Here is a 25,707-nt window from a genome sequence, read left to right on the forward strand (position 1 = left end):
CCCCCCAGGACCAAATTCCTAATGCTGACCAATATCACCAAACACCTTGACATCCAGACCTGGCACTCTGCTGTGAACCTCAAGGGCTTCCTACACCAGCTGGCCACCTGCTCCAAATCCCTTTGAGGTTTTGCATCAACAGATACCTTGTCTTCAAGGAGCACATAGAAAGGAAGACATGAATAGCATGGTACCAACATTCTCTCCTGTAGACACTCAAGCACTGCATCCCATCAAACAACTTCCCTTCCATCTGAATGGTGGCAATGCTCTCCTGTAAGGCATTTTGGGAATCACCCTAATTTCCCTGAGACGTATCGTTGATGCTGCAGCTTGACTAATCAAATGACTCTGCTAATTCAACGGCAGCACTCGGACACTCATCAAACTGCATGGACTCCCGCTGAAAGTAAGCATCAGCATTAAAAGCTATTGCACCATTTATATTTTATAATTATATTTTTTATATTTTTTTACATTTATAAAGCGCTCACACAGCCCGCAGGCATCGAGGCGCTGTTACAGGAATTGTTTGTTTTTCTTAGTTGCGTAATTGTGTTTTTTTTTTTGTCTAGAGATCTGTCGCCCTCAAGTGCCAAAGCTACCTTGCTGAGAAGTTCTGCATCTCTGAGGCCAACGATCCACCAGAAGATGGGACATGCATAGACTTGAATTCTGCTGGTGCAGAAGGAAAGAACCAGAAGACAGGCCTTCTCTGTCTATGCCCCAGACATTGCACCCACCACCAGACTCGCTCCCTTGTAGCTCAAGACCATCCTTTTGAAAGAATGGCTCCTCCTTAACACCTAGGCCCATCGCCCTCCTTTCCCTCCTAACCTGAGATCGGGCAATCTGCCCCCCTTTCGCTAGCTCCTCTGGTTGCTTGTAGATCCCTTGCTGCCAAATTGCCATCCCTCCCCCAACTCGTTGTCAGCGCCCCGCTCCCTTGTATTGATCCCTTCCGGTTGGCGCCCCTCGCTGCGTACTTCCCTGTATGAATTTCAAAGCTCTCATGTGTTTACCGATGCTAGATCTGTGCTCAGCTACCCTTCAATAATAATAATAATAATAATAATAATAATAATAATAATAATAATAATGTATGGGTTGAGTGGCATAAAGACGCTTTAAGATCTCTGATGTGAGACCGCAGGAACTACATCGTGGGACTAGATTTCTTGATCGTCTGTTTTCCATGTCAACTTCTATGTTTCTGCCTCAGAGCAGGCACATTCTGGAGGCATATGTATTTGCTTGACTGAGTGGTTTAACCGTAGTTGTTTTCCTTTTAACAATTTGACAAGGGGTCAGGAGGCAGCGGCAGATCAAGTTTTAATCCTGCCAATGAGCTAAACTTCTGTCTTCCTGTGAATGGTGGTGCCACCGCTCACCCAAGTGCATGCGAGCGCTTCTGCATCACGGAGGATGAGAGGCACTCTAATACCTTTTCCAGTAATAAACTCGGAGCTCTGCAGTAATGGATCTTAGCTCAGTTTACTGGAGTTGTTTTTCTTTGCTGTGCCGAAGGAGGGAGAGCCCCTTACAGGCAGCAGCAGCCTGAGTTTATAGAGCCGTAATTCTGCCAGCGACCATTAAATACTCTATTTACAACGCTAGTCAAAGGGCAGAATAAATAAATATCTTAATCATCTTAAAGCAAATCACAATTTGCTTCCGCATAAGTTAATAGGAGAGGAAGCGCGCACGTAGAAGAGGTCTGCGGTTGTGTCTCTCACCTCCCCTTGTGGCTTCATTTACCCAGCATGCTCTTTCCTCCTCACTTTTCCTCTCCGAACCTTCTCATAAACCACCTCATCTTTGCATGGACTGTCATAATCTGTAAAACGCCCAATAAAGTATCCACAGTCACCGACAAAACCTTCCACCCTGTGGCTCCTCTTTAACTCATTTTAACACTGCTTTTTTCTCGCTGCTCTACAAGGGCTATTGGCCTGCCCGTCTCATATTTCCTCCTCAGACGCCTTCTCCTTGCCCACGATCTCGTCTACCGCCCCCTCTGGCTCATGCGTGCCATTGTCTTTGGTTGCCTTATCAGATCCCACTCTACTTAAGTCGCCCGGGGACTGGTGTGCTGCTACTTTATTTAAATTTCACCAGGAGGAGATGGGATTGAGGGCGCAGGGGCAGGCACATGGACAGGCAGCTCTGGCATGGCGGTGCATTAGCTTGCCTAACCCCCAGCAACCCTAAAACCCGGACACAGAGAAGGCACAGGCAGTTTAGAGACCTGCCCGTTCTTTGTTCTTCAGCCCCTCTCCTTGTAACAATACTCCTAAAAATCAAGCAGCCAGCCTGCTCTTGGGCTGAGTGAGGGTGGCGGAAGAGTAGGACTGCAGACCCTGCCTCATTGCTGACTCCAGGAGTTTGGGTTGGCCTTGCAGTAACTGATACCTTCTAACCCGTTACGGTCCCACATGCGTTGCCCCTCCTCTTGCCTTTAACAAGACTCTTCAAGGATAGGTTAAGATGAAGCGTGTGGTCGAATTGATTAGTTAGGGAAAAGCTTGATTAGATAGGAAAAGCTGTCGACCATTGCATAGGAGTAGCCCGGGCCCACTCTGACAACTGTGTGGCCCCTAGTTTCAGCTCCACTCCTTGACAAGAGTGTAGCCACTGCTCTGGCCCAAAAAAAGCAGGAGAACCCGGGCACCGGGGCAGCAATAGGCCAGGCACAGAATGATCCCAGGCTATCCGCTGGGGCAGCTCAGGCCTACATACACAGCGCAGCTCAGGCCGTGGTAAATGAGCATCACCGGCACTGGTAGAGATCAGCCCAGGTATTGCACAGGAGTGGCAGCCCATCACTGGCAGAGAAGCAGCTTAGCTTTGGGACACATAGATCTGCCCAGGCTTTGCTCAGGAAGACCACTGACACCTTGCCATAGGACCTACCTCAGTCACGGCATTGGAACAGCACAGAAGTGATGCATGATAATCATCTGGCAAAACAGGATAAGGAGACCTTTGGCACATAGGTAGCTTCACATGCTCTATAGGAGGATAATATCATCTGCAGTAGAAGCCTAGCCATATCACACATAATGTAACCCAGCTTTGTCACATCAGTTTCATAGCCTTGACTTGGGAGAGGGGCCAAGGTCTGTCATCTGAGTATAGTCTCTGAGTGCACACAAGAATGCCCATCATGGAAGAAGAGTAGCTAAGACCATGCACAGGACGAACATTCCATTTCACAGACAGGATCACTTCTGGCACAGGAGAAATTCAGCCCCTGCACACAAGCAGCCCAGCCCCGGCAAAGGAGCAGCCGGCCAGTCCTGGAACATGACGTGTTCCACATTGGGAGAAGAGCATGCCAGCCTTGTCACTGCGGAATCATCCCAGCCCTGGATATGACCTGCCCCCACGCTAGGAAATGCTGAGCCCCCACCCGGGACATGATATGCAGTCGCAGAATGTCAGAATGTTGATTAGGAGTAGCACCATACCAGTACATGAGCAGGACAAACACTGGCCCATACGAAGCCCTGACTTTAAAAGCCATAGGCCTTCATAACAGTTTTGGTGGCATCTTGCCGTAATTCTGGCGGAATTCTACCAAACCGTTAATACTGTTACCGGCACTTGAAATGCCAGAATTACCAGCATATTCCAAGTACCAGTATGGGTGGTAAATCCACATTCTATGGAGTCTACTCCATGGAGGGGATTGCCAGTATTACCAGCGCTGGCAATACTGGTGATAATAATACCAGCATTTCTTGCCAGTGAGGGCTAAACTTAGCACCAGCTCTTAGCTGGTGGTAAATTAGTGCCCCCACTGGCAAACTTGTGTTTTGCCTGTGCAGTAAAAGTGCTGGTGCCGGAATTACCGCCAGTTTTACAGACACCTTTACAGCACAGGCAAAGCTGTAATGAGGCCCATAATCTGAATCCTGTTATGTTACTGGGATTTATAACATGCACTGTGGCTATTTGCATGATGTCCAGGTGTCTAAGTAACAAAGCCAGCCTGGCACAAGTGCATCCGTTCTGCCAAATGACAGGCCCATTTTGGCACCTGGTTCATAGCACCGAACCTAGCACATGCGCCTTTGCACTGCTTTCTCGTGCCCCCGAAAGACGGCCTTGGAGTCCCAGCGATCTTCAATGCCAGGTCAGCACAGCCTTTGCACACTCTTCCTTTTGGCAGTCAGCAGCAAGAAGAACCAACACCCTTCAGCTCATCCTTATTTATCTACCCTGCCTGTCATTCAAAACTAGAACTGCCCTGTTTCTGATGTATTTAAGCAACTTCTAGACTCCTGATCCCACTGTCCAATCACCTACGGGCGTTTGTATGTAGCAGCTCTTCTTCCTTCCTGCACAGACAAAGAAGCCTCAGAACGCAAAAGACAGTCCATTCATTTTTTTTATAGTGTGCATTTCTTTTCCATGGAACGAAAAGAGAGAAAAAAATAAGACAGAATTTCCATCCATGTTCACTGACATTGCATTTCAATGTTAATCAGGAGGACTAATTAGTTACTGGGGTATCACTTAATGAGGGTAGTTAGTTAGTTAATCTGGATTATTCCCTTCAATACAACTTTACACAGATGGCAATTTTTATAACTTTATATGTGTGCACAATGCAATTTGAATCTACAGTCTTTTTGCAATCATTTTGCTTTACCATTGAAGGCCTAATTCACTGCTATAATGACTCAATGGGCCTCATTACGAGTCTGGCAGTAGCCGTGCCGGAAAAACCGGCAGGCTGCCGTCAGACCCGTATTACCATTCCGCCTCCGTGATTGCCGGAATCACCGGGGCATTACAACCCCGGTGACCTGGTAATTCCAGTGGCGGAATTCTGTAAATCCCCATTTCCATGGAGTCCCATGGGGACATGGGGATGCGGACCATGGAAACACCAGTTCCGTCTATGACAGAGCAGGTGTTTCAATGTCCGCCTGCAGGCGGGTGGTGTTAAACCCGCCAGGTCAGAGCTGGTGGGAGTGACACCTCCCGCCTGCAGGACTCTGAATCAGCCGGTCCGGAAACAACGGTGGCAGCGGTTCTACCGCCACTGTTCTTTCTGGACCGGCAGGGTCGTAATGAGGCCCAATGTGGCATTCCACCTGCATTACATAATGTACTGTCTCTTTTCTGCATTTACACTAACCCCACTGAAAGTGCTGTCCTGGCTGCTTTTATTGAAGTCACTGCCTTACTGGCTGCTTTTATTGAAGTCACTGCCTTACTGGCTGCTTTTATTAAAATCACTGTCATAGGCTCCTACAGCTGCAACTACAGCCTGGTGAATATGCAGCAGCTCTTCCTAAAACAAGGGCAGCAGACCCAGCTTGGCACATGAACTGTACACCATTCTTAGTAAATGGGCATCAGACCCATTCTGGCACACACAGTGGCATGTCTAGAAATTGATATTAGGGGGGCAAACCACAGGACACAAATAGAACAAAAGGGGCGGGTCGTGGCACACCAAATTGGGGTCTAACAGGCCAAACTGCTTTAAGTAAACATTTATTGTAACAAGCTGGTTAAAAAGGTGACATTGTGCAAGTTCAGAGTGGGTTCATGATACAAGTTTTGAATCAAGGGAAAATATACCCTAAAACGTTAATTCTTGTTCAACAGTTGCAAAAGGGTGCTAAAAAAACATCCAAAGGCATTTAGTCGTACAGGCTTTTTACTGTGTTTTTCATTGAAGACATTTTATCATCATTTTCTCCTCTAGCTTTAAAATTAAGTGAAACATGAAATAACAAATCAAATGAACACAGTGCAATCACCTCCCCATCGTCCCTTTCACCAGGTACCTTCAAGATCCAACTCACTCCACGCTGAATGGCACCCCAGCCAAACCTACATTGTACAGTCCCAATAGCCAATCGTACATAGTACAGCGCCAACATGGCAGTTCAACAGTCTTCCTTAAAGTGCCAAGTGAGGGTTCTAAACAGATAAACCATAACAAGGTTGCAGCCAAACATTCTCCATTATTTCAGGTTTAAAAATAATAATAAACACGTTAATGTATTCCTTCATTGCAGATACCACCCTCATCTAAGTATTAATGTCATCATTATCCAAATGAATAGCAATGTAATATAATATAAACTGGTCTTGCGTAGTGCATCTCTGAAATGTGTGGTGGCTGTGGCGTATGATTTTGCTTAAACAAAGTGGGTGTGGCTATAAGGAGAGGTAGGCACTAAACATGTGGTGTTGATAAGTGTGGGCCAGTAGTGCCAGAGTACTGAGTGCTGGTATGGTTCTATGTTGATTGTTGCATTGACACTTAAATATGTGCTCTATCTAGAAGGAAAAAAATGAAGATTTAGTAGATTGCAACACTGGGACACTGGGATGATCCCTGGCAGAGTACAATATGTGACAGAGCTAAAGATGTAGCAGGCTGTACTATTAACTCTGAGCTGCTCCCCAAAGTTACTGTGGCGGGGATGGTTTTAGCAAGCATAAATATGCTTTGAGCATTATAGTTGTATGTAGTTTGAAGGGGCTGGTATACTGAAAGGCCAGGAAGCAGCAGGTTATGTGGGACTCGTGAGGAGTCCTATTAGAATGTTAGGGTTATACTGAATCGATAGATTTCAAGTGTTGTTCCTACCCATTTTGGTGAGGGGCTGCTACTGATCTGGGTTCTATTTTATGGTGATTGTGGGGTGGTGTCAGAGTCTTATGTGCGATCATGAGAAAAGGTTGGGGAGACTGAGCTGACTGGGTTCTGATTTAAGTGTTTTGTGCAGGAGTTTTGCACATGTCAGTGAGGCTGACGAGAATAGGTTAGTCTCTATTTGGTTGCGTACGTGAGGGTGGTTTTCTGATCAGTCTTTCTGTACAGATTTGTGATGGCTATCATGTTGTTAAAATCCAAGTGATCCATTCCTTGGGAGTTGGAGGACCCTGCTGGCCCATCTGAGTTTTTTAGGTTGCTCTTACGAGTACCAGCCTGCAGTACCTAGAGGTTGAAAGTGCTCCTTGGTCCGGTCTTTACAGAATGCTAGTTTGTATTTTGCAGTCTTGTGAACAGCCAGGTTTTTGAGAGATTTTCCACAGACTAGGTGATCTTTTATATTTTTTGTATTTGTTTATTATTTGTATCGCACTCAGAACCCTCAGGTACTTGGGCGCTGGAAAACCTAAATGTTACAGGCATAAATAAACAATTATAAAGTTGAAAAGAACGTTAGTTACAGATAGGTCTGACGAGAAACCATACAAAGTTGAGAAGACCAATAGTTACAGATAGGTCTGACGAGAAACAATACAAGTGAGATCAACAGTTCGGGCGACCAGTGGTTACAGTTAGGTCTGGGGACAGGGATAACAAGTGAGAACATGTGAATAGGGAGATCCTAGGAGGGACAACCTAGAGGTGCAAAAACATAACATCAGGGGATGGTAGTTTCATTGGATAGGCTTGTCGTTGAGCCAGGTATTTACACCAGTTTTGAAGACCGGGAAGGCTGGTTCTAGTCTGTGGGAGAGAGGCAGTGAGTTCCAGCATTTGGCTGCTTGGACTGGGAAACTGGCTCCTCCCGCAGTTTTTAGGTTGAACCTTGGTACTGAGAGGAAATGGGCATGGGCAGATCTGGCGGTCCGAGGTGATTGGTATATGCTGAATTTATCAGACAGATATTTGGGAGCTGTGTTAGACAGGCATGTGTGTGTAATTGCCAGAGTGCGAAGAGTATTTCTATTGCAAACTGACAGCCAGTTGGCTTCGCATCTGACACTTGAGACATGGCTGGATCTGGGACGGTTAAGTGCTGCTCTCAAGGAATTATTTTATAGGACCTTAAGCCTATTCAGATTCTGTTCAGAGGTGCCTAGGAAAAGTGTGTTGCAATAGTCAATCTTTGACAACACTAGGGCTCTGGCTAGCATTATGCAACTGCTAGTGGAAAGATACAGTTTACAGCTGTAGATTAACTTGTTAGTATATGCTGTGGGGAATGCCATGGAGCTGACTTGTTTCTTTAGGGACAGGGTCGAGTCGAGATAGACTCCCAATGTTTTTATTTCCTTGGCAACTTTGATCATGTTCCCGTCAATATTGAATATGCAGAGTCACCTGGGCATTGAGTTCCATACTCTGGTTGATAGGTAAGACCAGGAGGATCATAAAGGGGCTCAATTGATCAGCTTCTAAAGGATGAAGGGCCAACATCACTCTGCCAGAATTCAAATGAGTAACTTTAGGTTGCACTCGGATTGCAGAGAGGAATGCTTAATTAGTCTTACATAATGCAACCAAAGATCCTTGGTTTGAACAAATTTACCCACACTACCCCTGCACTGCAAAGCATATTCTGGCTCCTGAGGAAAGTGTCATCTTTTTAACTATGGGCTTGGCTAACTGACAGAGAATACTGTGCTCAGGACCTCAAATACCTATGGAAACTACAACCTGACCCAGTATCTGAATTCAACTTCAGAAGAATAAATTACCCCAGCAACACGTAAGCAATAAACCATAACAGGTTTGGGCATTACTAGGTTAGGTTAGCCCCAAGGCATACCAGACCCTGTAACGCCCCTGCCCAGAGGGGTTTATTGCTATTAAACCCCCAGAATGCTTTTTTTACAGGATGCTAATAGTTTTTTCCAAGTCGAGAAACAGCGTTTTTGTCGTTTTTCAACATGAAAAAAAAAACTATGATGCAAAATGCCCACCATGAACAAGGGAGAAGGGAACTATATGTAGTCCCTTCTCCCTTTCCATGGCATCCATTGCAGTGACAGGGATGCACTGAGAACACTGTGTGTTCTAGACCAGGTGAGGGAAAAGGCAATGCTAGGTAAGTGGGGCATTGAATGGCTTGGATAAGGGATGAAACAATTATGGGTAGGGGAAGGGGATGTGGTGGGACTGCAGGGATGAACTCAACTTCATCCCTGAGGGGAAGATGACGGTGTCCTGGCTCCAAGGAGGCTCAGAGCTGGGGTTTACCATGTGATTTGCTCAGAAGCTGCCACTCCCCTCCCCCACTGTGCTACTAATAAAGCATAAATATTTAGGAGGCTAAGTCTTGGGTGTAGGTGGGTTAGCTGCATGGAAACAAAAATATTGCCAAATGCTGCAATTGGAACAGAGATGAATGAGGTCAGTGGGGGAAGAGGGAGAAAGAGCTAGAAGGTGTAGGTTTAGGTGTACTTTGCAATTTCTGTACGTATTCTGTATGAGGGAAGCTTTCACTTCTGCTGCCCATGCACTCAAGTTGCCTGTGGTGCTCTAAACCTAATTTACTCTGTTGGAGGTTCGGGCAGGGGTACTTGCAATAATCCTGCCTACATAGCAATGAATATGATCTTTTTAAAATTATTTTTATTGTTTCCAATAACAGCCAACAACAAAACAAAACAGCAGTCCAAAAATCGACCCTTACTCAAGGTACAGTGCCACACCAATTCCCCCAATTTGTACATATAGGTATAACTCTCTAACACCCTTTGGTTTTACCCAATGTCCCACCCCTGCGATAATTGTAACTCCAAAAATGGACTTGCCAAATGCCAGCGGTTACAACATTTGCCTCTTCTATGAACTTTCCAACCATCCATGCACGATAATACTTTATGATATCCCACTCTCCGAGCTCAAAACAATCTCTTGTACCTGTAAAATGAGTTATTGATTATAAGGATCCCGAATATGTCTCGGTTTAGCACTCGGGTGCACCAATGCCCCCATATTCCATCTCCATTTCAGTGCAATAAAGAATGTCATTTTTTCAGTGTTCAGTTCGAAAGGAAGTAACTAGCATTCCAATGCAAAAGAACGGGTTGTGGAAAGAAACAAATGCATTTAGACAGAAAAGCAAGTTTATTGCATGCTAACAACGTGAGGGAATAGTCAATTCCATCAGCTGAAAACTAACCCGATTCTCTCTAAATGGCAAGGTAACAATTTATATACCCAGTTAGATCATTTACATAATCACAAATATTTTGTTACAACATCATCCCCAACTCTCCATTGACTAACTCTAATAAAATGTCCCCCTAGCTCTAAAACCCCAATGGATACATTCACAAAGTACAACCCTTTTGACAAGTGATCTTCTTCCCTCCTCAGTAATGACATGCCACATAATACATTTATCATTTATGACTAACTCAGTTTATTATTCAGACCATGTGACAGAAATCCATTTAACCCAAATGATGATTGTGCAAGGCTTTCCATAAACACTTTAAGGCATGGGGAGGGAGAGAAATAAATAAGCATGCCTTTGAAGCAGCAGTAAACATCCTTATCCTCCCAGATGCTGCAGGCATCAAATACCATTTTCTTGCACACTAATCCTATTTGTTAATACCATTTCAAGTCATAGCCTTTGGCACACATTCCCTGCAAACCCAACAGCTTTCAATGTGACCCTCCCTGTAACCAGATCTTTCTTATCATCAAGAAAACAGTTGAGTTTAGGGCCCTTGGTGGGTAGCGTGTCATGCTGTTGGAATGGGTGGCAGAGTAACTCTTACACCAAATAATCAAACCAACTCAGGAAAATGGCAGTTTATTTACTGTTTTATTATCAATTGTCTAAGAAAAGGAGTTAAAACGGACATCAACTGATGTCACACACATTCTCTATCAAAGCATTTAATAAAAAACACTTTTATAGTAAAAACTCATCATTCATGACGTCATATTACGTGGCAAATAATAAAAACCTATGGAGGTTGGTTCAAGGGGAACATCTAAGTATACTTTCTATAAGGGGTTGGGTTGTGATTGGGTCTCTACAGTCAGGTGGACAACTCATGCCCACCCCTAGTCCAAGTCATCTTCAACAATTATTAGAAACACAGTACCTCATTGGCTCTCAAACTATAGGGCCCTTTGTTATATGGGCCTTTACAATTGGTTGGCATGCTCATGCCATTTTGGACCATTTTGGACCATTAGCTCATACTCTAGGTGCCAGAGGGTGGATTGGACTGTACCTCCCCACACAATTAACCCAACATCTTTCATCATCCATGCCTTCTGCCATGAAGATTGTCTTTGAACTTGGCCTTGCAATGTATTCTCATCTCTGGGAATATAAGGGAGTGTGAGCACACGCTTACCATAGTTCTGGCGCTGCATGCCCACCTCTATTTTCATCCTGGGCTCACGTGACAGGAGACTGCAATTCAGCCCATTTTGCAGCATTTAATTGTCTTGAATTAATAAACCTCGGCACTCGTGGTGTTCTATCTTTGCACCTTAACAAGGGATGAACCAGCTTCTCACGTTCTCTGTCTTCAAGAATAGATAACCAGTCTTGGCTGCCTTCAGTCTTGACATCAGGCCAGACAGCCCTTCTCGTTTCTTCCATGCTCCCAGCTAATTCCCTGCTGCGACACAGCTTTCAGCCCTTCTTTTCATGGGTTTGAACTTACTAACATTGTGACTCCGATGTCCAGCTGCTATATAATGGAGACTCCACCTTCAGTCTATTCACTACATATAGTCAGCTTCTATGATTACTTAGTGTACTTGCGTTGCTGCATCTGTACAGTTATTGAACAATTTCTATTTTCAACAGTGCTCTTCATACGTGCTATCTTCGTTTCGCACATGCAAGATTACTTGATTCCTTACTTCATCATCAGTTTCGATAAGGTCCATACATTCTCATCTTCAGCCGTTCTTCTCTCTGCGTCACCCTTGTTTCTTGTGACATCACCAACTTCTCTTTCGCTCTTTTTCATATTCCTTCTGCGATCTCCTCCAAGAGATTGGGCCTCATTATAAGGGTGGCGGCCATGGTATGAATGGTGCCGATAAGGCACCGGCACTGTTCATACCGTGCCACCGAATTACGAGTTCTGCTCGCGGGTGGCTGACAGCTCGCCAGGTCTTACCTGACGGGCTGTGCGGCACCCGCGAGCAGAACTCATAATTTCACCGGCATCATTATCAATGGTGCTGGCGCATCCATGCATCCATGCATCCCACCGCCATTCTGCCCTTTGGGGCAGAATGGGGATCGGGAGCCCGACAATACCGCCACCAAAGAATGGGCAATTACCAGCCCATTCAACTCGTAATGGGCCGGTTATTGCCGTGCCGGTAGCGAGCATGGAGGTAGCCGCGCCTGCCATACAGGCACAGCTACCACCATGCTCGTAATGAGGCCCATTGTCATCTCTGCAGGATACATCTAATAGGCTTTTCTTTGTGGATACCTTTTCTAGAAGATTTGACACAGAGTGGTCACACCTGCTGGTGTCAAGCATGGCACAATTTCAGGCTGCCAGCACACAGGTAGTAGTGGGGTGGGACTTCCTGTAGGGGCAGTTGGCTGCTTCTCTACGAAAGCCTTTGTGCTCACAGGGAAATTACATTTTGCATCTAAGAACCCAAACCGGACATAAAACCTAACAAATTACTTTCCATTCAGTTCTCACCTTTAGACCTTTGCAATGTTATCACAACAGCCCATATGCAGTTCACTTTCTACCCCCTTCCGTGATCTAGGTCATCCAGCTCTCCAAACCGGGCAAAAAAACAATTTCTGCGAATACAGGAACTCTACGGCCTATTAAAACTCCAAACAGGTGTAACCGGCATTCTGCGATTTCTCCATGCATCCACAATAAACCCCATATTTCCCAATGCCCCTAATGTGTCTGCAATTTAAACCATTGTTGAATTCCCGCATATTAGTTCCCCCTTCACTGAAATCCTCTGTGGCATACAAAAAGCTCCCCACTACATGCTTCTCAGTGCTACAAATTGTACATTGCACAATACATTGTATCCATGCCACTGCTATCATGTTGCTGCCCACTGTGAATCTAAAAATGTATCCAACTAAAATACAAAGTAACACTAATTTCAATTCTTCTAACTACATTGAACACATATTTAGTTGCAATATTGCATCAAACCCAGCAACACCATAGCGTAGTACAATTTACCTAGTGTGAGCCTCTTTTCTGTGTTGGGACCTAAAAAAGTCTACCCCACGAAGGCGTAAGTGGCTTTTTCCTGCCCCATGCCATTGCCACTCTCCTGTTCAGTAGCAACAACAACAGTCCTGTCAGTCTCCTTATATGACTAGCGATTTGTCCGTGTGTCCCAGCAAAGCTACCACTGGCGTGGGATCCACCCGTTCCCTAATAATGACACTGATTATAGCAAAAACATCCCCCCAAAAGTATAACAGAGAGGGACATCTCCATTGCATGTGCAAAAAATCAGCAGCTGAAGATGCACATCTAACAGGTTAATCTGCCGGACACAAGTTTAACAGTGTCGACTAGCCCTATCACCCCATCTAGAATAGTTGCAACCACTGGCAGTTTGGGAAATGTCAAAAAAAGTTACCTCAAGGAGTCTCTCAGTCGAAAATAAAAGAATAAATCCAATGGTGTGACACTCCCTCTCTCCCTGAATGCATCCATGGAGAGAAACTACCCACCAGGAAACAGATCTTGAAATTGTGTGATACCCAACTTCCCCATGCATTGTACAAAACCAATTTTGCTGGTCAACAGTATTTTTGTAATATGTGAGACTGGCAGTTTAGGAGAATAGAGTATGTCTCCCCTCCCCTTCTTTTCCATATGCACCAGGACGTTCATGTCAACTCCACCATGTTTTTGGGCTTGGACGGGTTACTTGGAGCCGTAAGTATAACAGTCCTTAAAGATGGAGCCGCAAGAGCTCTCTCTATCTCCACATGCCTCCTACCTGTACCAGTAGTAAAGCAGTATGCCAGAAATGCTGCCTGAGCTACTTCCTAGTACACTCAAAATCCAACAACTCCATATCCCTATATACAATGGTGCAGTCAATTTAGCTCACTTCATCCATGGTTTTTTATTTGCCCATATAAATCGAGTCACAACAGTTTTTCAAAAACTGGAGTAGCAAAATCATTTTGACATTGAAATCCTTCCATGAAGAGTGATGGACAGCCCCATGCACCTCTAAAACCCCACCTTGGCCTGCTCCAATACCTTCCCATAGTTGCGCAGATATAAAATCTTCAGAGAGTGGGCTAAATCTGTACCCAAGTATTGAGTAAAATCCATATGCCACTGAACATTCAATCCATCAATGTATTGTTCAGTGTGATCATTGAGCGGAAAGAGTACAGATTTTGTAGAATTGATTTTCAATCCTGAATATTCCCCAAATTCCATACATCAATTATGATAGCCAACAAATTGGCCTCTGGATCCTTTGCGTATACCACCATATCGTCTGCATATATGGACACCACCAACTTATGGCTATACAATTCTATCATTCTGTGTGGATGATCGCCAAGGTAAACAATAAAGGTGAAAGAGGACACACCTGTCTGGTTCCTCAGCCCAGGGGAACCAATTGCGTGTGGTGTGTTGAACATTTAGCCTAATCTTGGCATTTGGTGAGGAAATGAGCAAGGAAATCATAGATATTTACTTCTTCCTTAACCCCATCCTTCTCAATACCGCAAACATAAAGGGCCATTCTACTGAATCAAAAGTATTTTTTTGTTTTTTTGGCATCCAATAATGCAGCTACTACGGAATCATCGTAATAGACTGCAGACATCAATCCAACCATATGCCTCAACCCGAAAGAGTTAGAGCGCCGTGGGATAAAGCCAGATTGGTCCGACTTAACACACTTATACATCAGTGGTGTTAGTCTTGCAGTCAACATCTAGGCCACAATCTTATTATCTAGGTTAATGAGCGAACAGTAAGAAAAACACTAATCTGTAGCTTTTCACAGTTTCAACAGTATTGCATAGGTGTGGCCGGGGTCCTCTAGCAGTCACTCCAATTATCAGCAGAGGAGACTTGGATCCATCAAAGACTCCCCGGCACAAGAATCGAAGACTCATCCATGGGGCAAAGTTACTGTCTTTTTTTTTTGCAAACTAAATGACAGGGATCACACCAGTAAAACAAGTTTCCTCTGGAGCTCTCGTCTTCTAAGCATTTGCTAAATGGGTTTATCCCGATGTGACATCACAAATCCAGGTTCCATCCAAGAAACCTATCAAACATTTACATTGGTCATTTTGGGTAGGATACATATAGAAGATATACGTGTTAGTTCTACAATTGGATAGCCATGTCTAGGGGCCCCTCTTAGGACCACCTCTACTAGTATCGATCTACAATGTTGCAGGGTCGCAGAGAGACGACTGGCCCCTGCAACAAATTATATCCCCACGTGAAAGGTGAATCTGGATTGCTCAGAATGTGTTCTCCTATCCCTGGGACCCTGGACAGTTACCAGACTGAGTGTACCTTTTCAAGGCAATGGGAATGAACATGGAGGTGCGAAATGTGTCCTAATGTTGCCATCTCTGATCACCTAAGTATGGGAGAGTGCATTCAGTTAGCAGCTTGTGGGCAACACTTGTAGCTTTTATCCCGTCTGGTTTGATGGGAACAGTCCTTGTTGTATACTTTGGTTCAATGGGCATTGTCCTGTTCGGCTGGGTCACGTGTGTGAAGACCACCAAATTAAGCTGTCCTGCTTATAATTATGAGGATTTTAGCCTGTCTTTCTGCAGGTGGCTTATTGTCTTGGTGAATGGAACTTTTCGTCTCCACTTGTCCTTGGCTGAGGGCCTTGTTTCTGCTCACCTCTGGCTTGAGCGTTCATGTCAGCTTTGCATGTATTGAAGCCTGTTTCTCCTTTGCTACTGAATTCAGAGACCTATGGCTTCTATATCTTTCCCTTTAGCTTCTCCATGTTAGTAGCAGTCAAGCACGTGCAAGCTAAATATATGGATACTTTGCATTTTGCAGTTTTCGCTTCGGCGATAAATATGAATATAAAGAGATATGTATGTGTGTCTGTCCTCTACCTACATGGGTTATAATCATGTGCTTTGTACCCATATGCAATAAATTAGTGTATGTTTGTGTAACTTCATGAATGGATGAATATGTACTTCTTGTATATTGCAGCTATGTTGTGATGTCAGTGATAATGTCATTGGTTTCTGGCTTTTCAGTCATGCTCGATCGATTTCAATTCCATGTCGTCCAAGTAATCAATTGGTTATGGTCTAAATGGCTGTCTGAGCGAATAACCTTTCAATCACCTGCGATACATTGATGATTGCAGTGATGGGCATAAAAGTGAGGCACATCTATTGTTTCTTTGCCTTCATGTTGAGAGTCATGTGGGGGGCATGTAGGTCAGATGTGGCCCTCCATCTACAGTATGGTGACCACCGCCTCCCTCATAGTCCCAGACAACTTCCCATCCTGGAAAGCCTGTTGACACACTTCTAATACATGTGGGGCCAAGATTGTTGCTAACTGTTTATAAAATTCAGTGGTAAAGCCATCAGGCCCAGGAGCTTTCCCTGATGACATTGCTTGAATCACCCTCAACATTTCTTGTAATGTAATGGGTTGACACATCCAGTCTCTCCCTTCTGAATTGCACCAGTATAGCACCACTTGGTGAAGAAACCCAGCTATGTTGGACTGAGAAACACAAATTTGTGAGGAATTAAGACGAGTGTAAAATTCCCAAAACACAGGCACAATGGCCCCAATACGGGTCCGGTGGTAACCTTGGCTGTGCTAATGGTGGGTTGCCACCTGGACCGATAATAATATACCAGTGCCTGACTTCCTGGGGCCACCGGCTCATTACAAGTACCTGTGGTAACCCTGCCGGTGCTAATGGCGGGTTGCCGCTGGACCGATAATAATATACCATCACCTGATGTCCCGGGGCCACCGGCTCATTACGTGTCTGGTGGCCCGGGAAGTCGGGCGCCGGTAAATTGTAAGTCCCCATTCCCATAGAGTCATATGGGACTCTATGGGAGTCGAGACACGGGAGCACCGGCACCGTAAGCAACATTGCCGGTGCTCCTGTGAAGAGTCTGCCTACCGTTGCTGCTGCGCCCCCGGCAGGTTCAGACCTGTCGGACACAGCAGCCACGGCAGACAGACATGGAGTTTGCTGATCTAGAAACAAGGGTGCCTGGGAGCTTACCGGCACTCTTGTTTCCAGACTGGCAAACTCCTAATGATGCCCAATCTCTCTATCTGCGTTTTTCGGGTGCCCTGTGTGCCCTTAATCACTGCAAATGCTTTAGCCGCCCTTGCTAATAGTGTACCAGGGCATTGCCCCTCCCTGTAGTGCCGAACGGAGGCCTTCCTCCATAGGAACTTGACTTCATGGGAGCCACATTCTGAAATGTATCTAGCTCATCACTAATCTTTTTCTACTTAACGGGATCACCCAAATAGACAGCTCAGCTTGTTTTTGCGGAATCCCTGTTTTGCGCGCTTCCAATTCCATCCTAATTAACTTTAATAACCCTGATTCATTCGCTATGCACTTCCCTCTCACCATGCGTTTGAAGGTTTCCCATATTACTGAGTGTGATTAAGCCAAGCCCACATTCTCTTTTAAAAAAAACATCAATAACCTGTGTGATGATTTCTCAAAACAGGTTGTCAGACAGACCTTCACTTTTAAGTCCCAAGGACTTAAACTACAAATGCCACAGGTGACTGATCCGATAGAGAGGAAGCTAATTTTGTGACCTCATTTACCTATCGTATCACTTTATCCAGCATCAAAATGTGATCCAGCCGAGATGCCGACTGGTGTGCCATCGAACTAAAGGTGTCTCCTGTATCCCTGTGTCCTTCTCATGCCTAACCCTCCAAATGTCACTCAGTTCCCAAGCCCAACACATATCCCTTAATTTACAGGTCAACTTCAGGAGAGGTCTACGAGTACCACCGTTCTGTCCATTTCAGGATCCATCCCTGTATTAAAGTCTCCCGCCCACACAATTGCATTAGAAGAACAATTTGCCAGCTGCTGATCTATCCACTTCATAGTATCCACCAAATCAATGTTAGGGCTGTAGTAATTAACCAATGTTATCACCTGTCCATATATAAGCCCTGTAACTAGCAATGTTCTACCATCCTGGTCTCTAACCATGTCCATTAAACGAAACCCAACAAAGCTGTGTATCAGCATACAAATCCCTCTAGAATTGGTGTAGTAGGATGAGAAATATCTGTGAAAGACCCACATTTGCCCAAATTGTGATTCTCCGGAGGAGGCAACATGCATCTCCTGCAAAAAGGATACATCTGTTCGGGGTATTTTCATGGATAAGAGTACCCTATGATTTTTTGATTGGCAGTTCAGGTCTCTGATGTTCCACGTCATGCATCACAATCCATCGGCCATGACAATATACAGGTATGTAACACATCCTCAGATTACCCCGCCAACATGTCCCAACTTTCCTTGTCTCCAGATACTTCACAAAACTCAACCACAGTCCCTCACATTTCTCCCACCCCTTCACAATCTTACAAAGAAGAGGGGCTAAGGTCATGATTAAGGTAAACTCATAAACTGCTGTTTCTTACCAAAACATTCCCAACCCGCAATAACCCCCCCCCACCGGCAACCCCAAAATGCCAGTGAACTCCAACCCACCCATAAACAGAACCTGACATAGGCGCCTGCTTGAGGACTACTCTAGTGCCCAACCAACCCACCAGACCCCAACCAACAATGGTGCCACCTCCTCACCACCACCAATATATGACTCCCAATATTCATCATCTGCCAGTGTCACACATCAGCTCTTAATGGGGATCCACCACTGCATTCATAGTTTTCCTTTTGTCTGGGGAACCACAGCAGAGTATCTAAGGAAAGCACAAGCCTTCTCTGGCGATTGAAAAAACAGCTCCCTTCCACTGTGCTACAACCTGAGTTTTGGGGGGAAAAACATTTCATATTTCTTACACAGTGCCCTGAGTCTTTTTTGATGTCAATATATGTCTCCCGAGTTGCTTGACCCTGTCTGAGAAAATCAGGAAAAGCTTAATTGAGTCACCTTTATCGGTCAATGCCCCTCTCTCCCTGACCTTGAGAGAGAAAGAACCCTGTTCCGGTAGTTCAATAATCTCACTATAATCACTTGATCCGGCACTCCTGGAATTGGCTTCTAACTACTAGGAATCTGATGTGCTCTTTCGATTATGAACACTGCAGAAAAGCCCTCCTCTCCAAGTACTTCATGCAAAATTGATTCCACCAGCGACTCCATTGATCTCTGGTCCACTGATTCTTGTACTACCACTTCCCTCAGATTATTGCTTCTGGATATGGATTTGCGGTCTTTCTATTTATCAACCAGCTCTTTGAGAGCCCTCTCGACCTGGACGAGTTCTCTCATAGTTGCAGAAGATTCCTCCTCCACTGTCAATATTCTTGTTTCAGCCTCATCCAACCTGTCTCTGTGTTTGTCCACTCTAACCTGCATATGGTGTACTTTACATGTCAGTGTGTCCATTTTGCCATCCAACGATTGTATAATAGCTTAAAGTTGATTAAACATCACTTTAATATCATTGAACGCCCCACTCAAATCCAGTGTTAATGTTGGTGAACTCACACTTGGAGAGTCTTCCACCACTTTGCTGCTCTTAGTGTAAGAGGGCATCTCAAATTACAGCTTTGATTGCTGCTTCCCAGTTTGCCCATCTTAGATATTAGCATGAGAGTAAACAATCTAAACAGGATGACTGCAATTCCATTGGATGTCCGCTGAAGCACCGGTAGTAGAGGAGCAATCCGGGTATCCAACAGTACTCACCGACTTCCACACCTTGAGCCATCATTTGGGTGCCTACCCTCCTTATTCCCTCCTAAGACCAGGTGCACAGGGAAGTCCACACATTACAGCAATCACTGGAATCTGTAATTGTCTCTTTCCAAGTAGTCAATAACCACTGCGCTCGTTCCTGACCAAGCAGGTCTGCACTGGCAAACCCGCTCAATTCAGGCACTCCGAGCAATTAACAGTGCTGGGGAGGACACACTGAGAATCGGAGCACATCCTGCTGATTTTCAGGTGGCTCCAGATCAAACCCTTTCCTTCAGCTAGCACAACAGCACTACAATCATTGCATCGCTATCTTGACTACCTAGCTAAAATGGCAGTCTTTTCCAGTCCTGCCTACCACGCAAACACAAAGAGGTAGGCAGCACAGAAACACATCACGGTCAATGCTCCTTCTGTTGTTTTACTACCCCAAACTCCACAGTAGCATCAACACCAACAGTATTAGCCACCAGAACTCTAGGGAGCCGGAAGTCAAATTATTGCCACTGAGCGCTATGCCAAACCTTACTTGGATGTGTGCTTCAGCAAACGCTGTGCCCCCATACACTGGAATCACTCCCCCAACCCCCATGAAACAGCTCACTGTGTGTGTCTCTTAGTTTCTCATATCAGTCAGTTCCATGTTAAAACTACTCACAAGTACACCGTGGAACGATGTTTCTTGTAGTCCTTTGGAACCATGAGCTCCTTAGCCAAACTGCACCACGGGAAGCGTAGTCCGATAGAAGCTGCCTTCACCATGTACATTTCCATGCAGTGATTGTAATTATCGGAATATGCTCTCCCATCTCTCCCCTCATCTGTTCCTGCGCTTTACCTGTCTGGGAGTCGACACCGCAGATCTCTCCTGTGGCTTGCCTCTGGGCCTACCGGCCTCATATGACCTGACCAAACATTGGACGCTGGCTCCCACCAATCTCTCTCCGTAGCGTACTTCCTGGGAGCCCTGAGGCTTCAGAACTCTGCTCCGAAACCCACCAACCATGAGTATGACCCCATGATCGCAGAATGAGTTCAAGGGTGTTGGTGATTGCTCCCCACCCAGACCTCCTCCATGGGACCTCAGGCCAGCCGTCCCTCCATTGGAGCCTCTGTCGGTTCCCAGTGTGTGCCACCACACGGAGCACGCTGGTCCTCTGCAATGCTCAGAACTCCATGGCCATTTGGGAGCAGCAGAACTGCCCCAGATTACTCCAGCAGATTTCACACGGCCACTAACACATCGACTTTGGTGGCAGTACATGATTTTGTGTGGATATACAAGGTCGCCCGGACGCTCACAGGCTTGAGGCCATCTTTGCTGGGCAGTCTAGCGCTCCTCATTGTGAATATTATCTTTTGTTAGCTAGGTCTATCTGCCTCCAGACTACCTCCAAGGGGTTTATCTCGCTTTTTATGTGCATATTAATTGTTATGTTGTGCGTGAAGAGAGGGTAGGGGGCTGACTAGAGTGACCACATAACTCAATGTCACGGAAACACATTTTCCAGCCCTTTTTTAGTCCTGGAAATACACCAACAATATGGGCAAATGGCTATGGGCACTAACCCACTCCTGCTTGTCTAAACAATGTATAATAATATCCATCTTGTGTCCAGTAAGGGCTCAGATGTAAGTCCTTACTTTCGGGACACTTCATTCATTATTGTTGTACTTTAATTGTAGTTTTTGTTTCAGACTATATAGTCTGGTTTATAAGTACCAGAATGCTATGAGATGATGAGAACTAGTGTACCATGTCACACCTGACATGATTTGAGATGCCTTTATTCTTCATGCTGGGTTATACATGTGATAGTCGCCTGCACTTAGTTATCATTTGATGAAGGCTTTCAGCTTCATGTAATGTATGATGTGTATACAAGCGAGAGACAGGATACCTTTAAGGAGAAAACCGCACTCACAGTTCACCTAATACTATGCACTCAGCAGGCGGCTGTGTGCTTTTCACTAAAACAGACCCCACTCAGGGTTCAGCTTCATAAAATATCTTGTTCAAGTTGAGGTTTAGCACAAGAAGCATCACTCCCACATCAACTTCAAATAATATGTAGCCAGAAACAGTCAGTGTAATAGAAGATATATCACGTCTTGCTCAGTTATAAATGATAGGTAGTCAAAGGTAGTCTGTTTAACGGATGCCATCACCCAAGGGTGTTGAGGTGGCAAAGGGGGCAACTGGCCCTTAATTCTTTAGCAATGGGTACATGAACCACACTTTGCCCTCTAGAGATGTTTAGGCAGTACATTCTAAATGAGGCTGCGGGCGGTGCCGATGTAGCTGGAGAGGAAACATCAGCTGCACTGGTGGTAATGGAGTGATTTTGAACTTGAACAGCCATCCATTTCCGATGATGAATTCTTTGAAGGTAGCATGACACGTACTACAGTACAAAGTGATCAAAGTACCTGCTCAGGTTGATGGTTGCTTAGTTGTTGTTTGTTTGAAGCTGGCTGTAAATCTCATGGCTTTTCACAGTTCCACATAATAATTAGGTGCTGCAAAATGCCACTTGCTCATGCACAGGGAGAGGGTGGGGGAAATGATTGTCCCCCTAAAGTTAAAATCAAAAGGTGGCTCCCATGAACCCACAGCGCAGTTTCCAAATAACGGCTGTGTGCATAATGGGAGTATTTGCTTTTGATTGAGTAGTCTCACAAGCAAAAAGTATGCCCAGCTTGTTGGCAGCCTGCTTTAAATATAGATGGCCTCCACTCCAATGATATTCATGGCCCATCTATTCCTGTGGTGTTTGCTTCAGGCCAGAAGAAAGACCAGGCTCAGCAGACAAAGAGACTGTTAAAGTGCACGATTGACTGCTGGTCGAAGCTGCACCTTTAAGACGCCTGCACATATTCTTTGCTTGTGGGGCTGGCCAGGCCACCATTCAGGTGGGGCAAAGTAGAAATTATGGGGAGCAAGTGCCCCTTTTGCCCCCCCCCCCCTGGGGATGCCTATGGGTACACAGGCAGTAGCCATCCACATTCACTGCTCCAGTAAACTGCACATGGGTTGCAAGACCTAGGCCCATAGGCAAACAGTGCTCCATTACTCCACGTTGACAGCAGTCACACCCTAGCATCTAATCATCGGTTCATCCCTGGAATGTGAATAGGAGGCTAATTGACAGAATCGCTAGTACATGTAGCGAGAACAACCCCTGTGACGTTAGCAGCACACTCCTATGTTTGGCAGCCTCCTGAAATAATTGAGCAGAATCTCAACACCCTACAACAGGGCTGCAGCACCATGGCATACAAAGACATTAACTCTGATGGACACATCCTGAAGAGCTATTCACCGGCACAAGAACAGTGATGGGTGTTTTATTCCCTGGGACCATCTTTAAACCTAGTATTATGGATCCTTCCACTTTGTCAGCTGGATCCGAATGTATTAGTTAAGCACTATTTCTAGAGATATTACTATTGTTTACTTTGTGCATACACATTGGGCCTCATTTCAAGATTGGCGGTTGGGAGAAAACTGGTGGTAATTGTGCAACTGCCACATTTTTTGGCTGTATCTGGGATTGCCGCCATTTTTCCCAAACTGCTGAACTACAAGTTTGACCTTAAAGTGGGGGATTCACCGCCAGCATCATGCTGGAGATGAATACGACACTTTAAGACCACATTTCTGGCGGAATTACCGATCGTGGTAATTCTCCACATGGAGTCATATGGACCCAAAAATGGGGATTAACACTGTTCTACCACCATCTGTAATCCCGTAGTAAACCCACTGGAGCAAATTGCCTGTGGTAAACCCATTGGAGCAAATTGTGTTAACAGTAAATTAGTTTAGCAGTAATATGTCAGATTTACTAGCAAATGACTGCTAAACTCTTATTGGGGCCCATTTTGTTTTGAAATTTATATCTGTGTTTTTATTGCTGCTTGTGAATAAGGTTTTCAGTTACTCTGACAGCACCTAAAGTATTTCATAGTTTATGAGTTCCCCTTCAGAAATGCTTTTAATAACTATCACTTTAGAACAACATACTTTGGAAAATTGCCAGTAACCTTTACAGTTTTGCACCACTTCTTGAACTCTTTTCTAGTGCTACGTTTGGCTTCGATTCAAACCCACCCTCCTGTGCATAAACCCCAGAGCATTTTTCATCCATGTTAATAAACGTGATTGTGCTTTTATTGTTTCTAAGCCAGTTGTTGGACAACAAGATGTTCATGTGCAGTATTTCATAGACATTAAATGATGCCCCTTACCTGTCATCGGGTGTCTCATTGGTTCCTTCGCCGTCGTGCAGACCAGCTCCCAAAGGAAGGAGTATTCATTAGCAAGTATTTCCCTGGATGCTAAACAGTAATTAAAAACAATGGAAAAATGAAGAATACTCAGAATCAAGGAGTAAAAATTACATTTTTTTTAGAATTCATTCACTTGTTTTTGCAGTGAGATATAACATATAACAAAAGGATATTTTTTGCCAAATAAAATAAGTAATACAACAATAAAAAAACGAGAAAAATTAACAGCTGACTGCCAAAATCTTGTCAATCCCAAAATCATATTGAAGTTGCATATTGGACCCAAACAACTTAGCCGTTGCCAATTCTACTTTTCCTGTTGGTTCAGTCCCCTGGAATAGAAGGAGGGCCAGGAGCAAGGGAAAGTGATCATCCCTCCGATACCCAGACACATGCAACTAGGGGAGCCAAAGCCAAACTCTAAAGACCCCCCCTGCAGAAGAAACAAGTTATGTGGGCCGCTGACGTCCTTGGGCTTGCTTGTTGCTGGTCATGACTGGTGCAATTTGATCTCCCGATGGAAAAATATTGCTGTGTCCTTGCGATCTAAACATATTGCCTTAGACACACTGTGCTTTACTAGAGCCAGCACTAAGCTCCAGTATCTCCCAATGCCAACAGGGATGTCGCCCTTCCACCCCAGAAGACCCAACAAAGGCAAAGGCTCCACCTGGTTTTCTTATCGTAGCCTAATCTGACAAGAGCACCAACTCCCAGAAGTTAGCTATTGCCGGGTACGCCCACCCCAGATGTACAACTGAGTCAACTGTCTGACCTCTTATGACAGATCCTGTGGAGGCATGTAGTGGTGAAAAATGAAAGATGCACCATTTTAAAATGTATCCACCTCAGTCAATACAGGGAACATCTAAGTATAGGTTCCATACTAATGGGGATAGTGATTGGGTCTCTAACATCAGGTGGATAGCTAAGCCCTCCTCTAGTGCAAGTCATCTTCAATGTCATAAAATACACAATGATCCATTGGTTATACAAACTATAGGGCTCTCTGTTACGTGGCCCTCTACAATTGGTTGGCACCCTTGAACCCTTCTGGAATATTCCACATGCTAGCAGCACACAGGTTGGTACCCCAGGTACCTGTTGGCTGGGCTTGACCATAGCTTCCCACCTACTTAGTCTGACATCCGTAATCACTCTTGTGGTCTTCCATTCAATCAAAGCTTTGAACATGGCCTTGCTGAAGCTCTCTGTGCCTGAGAATAAAAGGCAGTGTGGCATTGTTTATCTTCTGGTTTCGGTGTAACTCGACCCAATGTCTATTTCAATCTGACCATGTGACTGGAGACCACGTTTTCCGAGCTCTATGCTGCACTTAATACTATTCAATGATAAGGTCTTGACGCCTTCAGTGTTTTTCCATTCCACCTCAAACAAAAGTTTGTTTCTTTCTCACATTCATGTAGCTTCTTGACACACAACCAGGCTCACGGTGGCCTTGACTCTTGGTGCTGGGCCAGCCAGTCTTTCTAGAATTCTCATTTGCCATTAGCTGTTTTCCAACTGCGCCACACTGAAACCCTTTCCATTCACAGGGTTCAAGCTTTGCTAAAGTGCATCATGGAGCATCCAGGTTCGATACATTCCAATGAGTATATTTTGGCGCATTGCCGCAATCTATTCACTACATACCCAGCCTTAATATTATTTTGTCTACCTGCATTACTGCATCTGTACAAGTGTAAACAGATTTTGCATTTTCTTCAGCGTTTCTTTACCATGAGCATCTTCATCCCAAGCTCGAAATGTTTCTCATCTT

Source organism: Ambystoma mexicanum, chromosome 8, assembly GCF_040938575.1.
Source record: "Ambystoma mexicanum isolate Mex_15411 chromosome 8, UKY_AmexF1_1, whole genome shotgun sequence".
NCBI lineage: Eukaryota > Metazoa > Chordata > Amphibia > Caudata > Ambystomatidae > Ambystoma > Ambystoma mexicanum.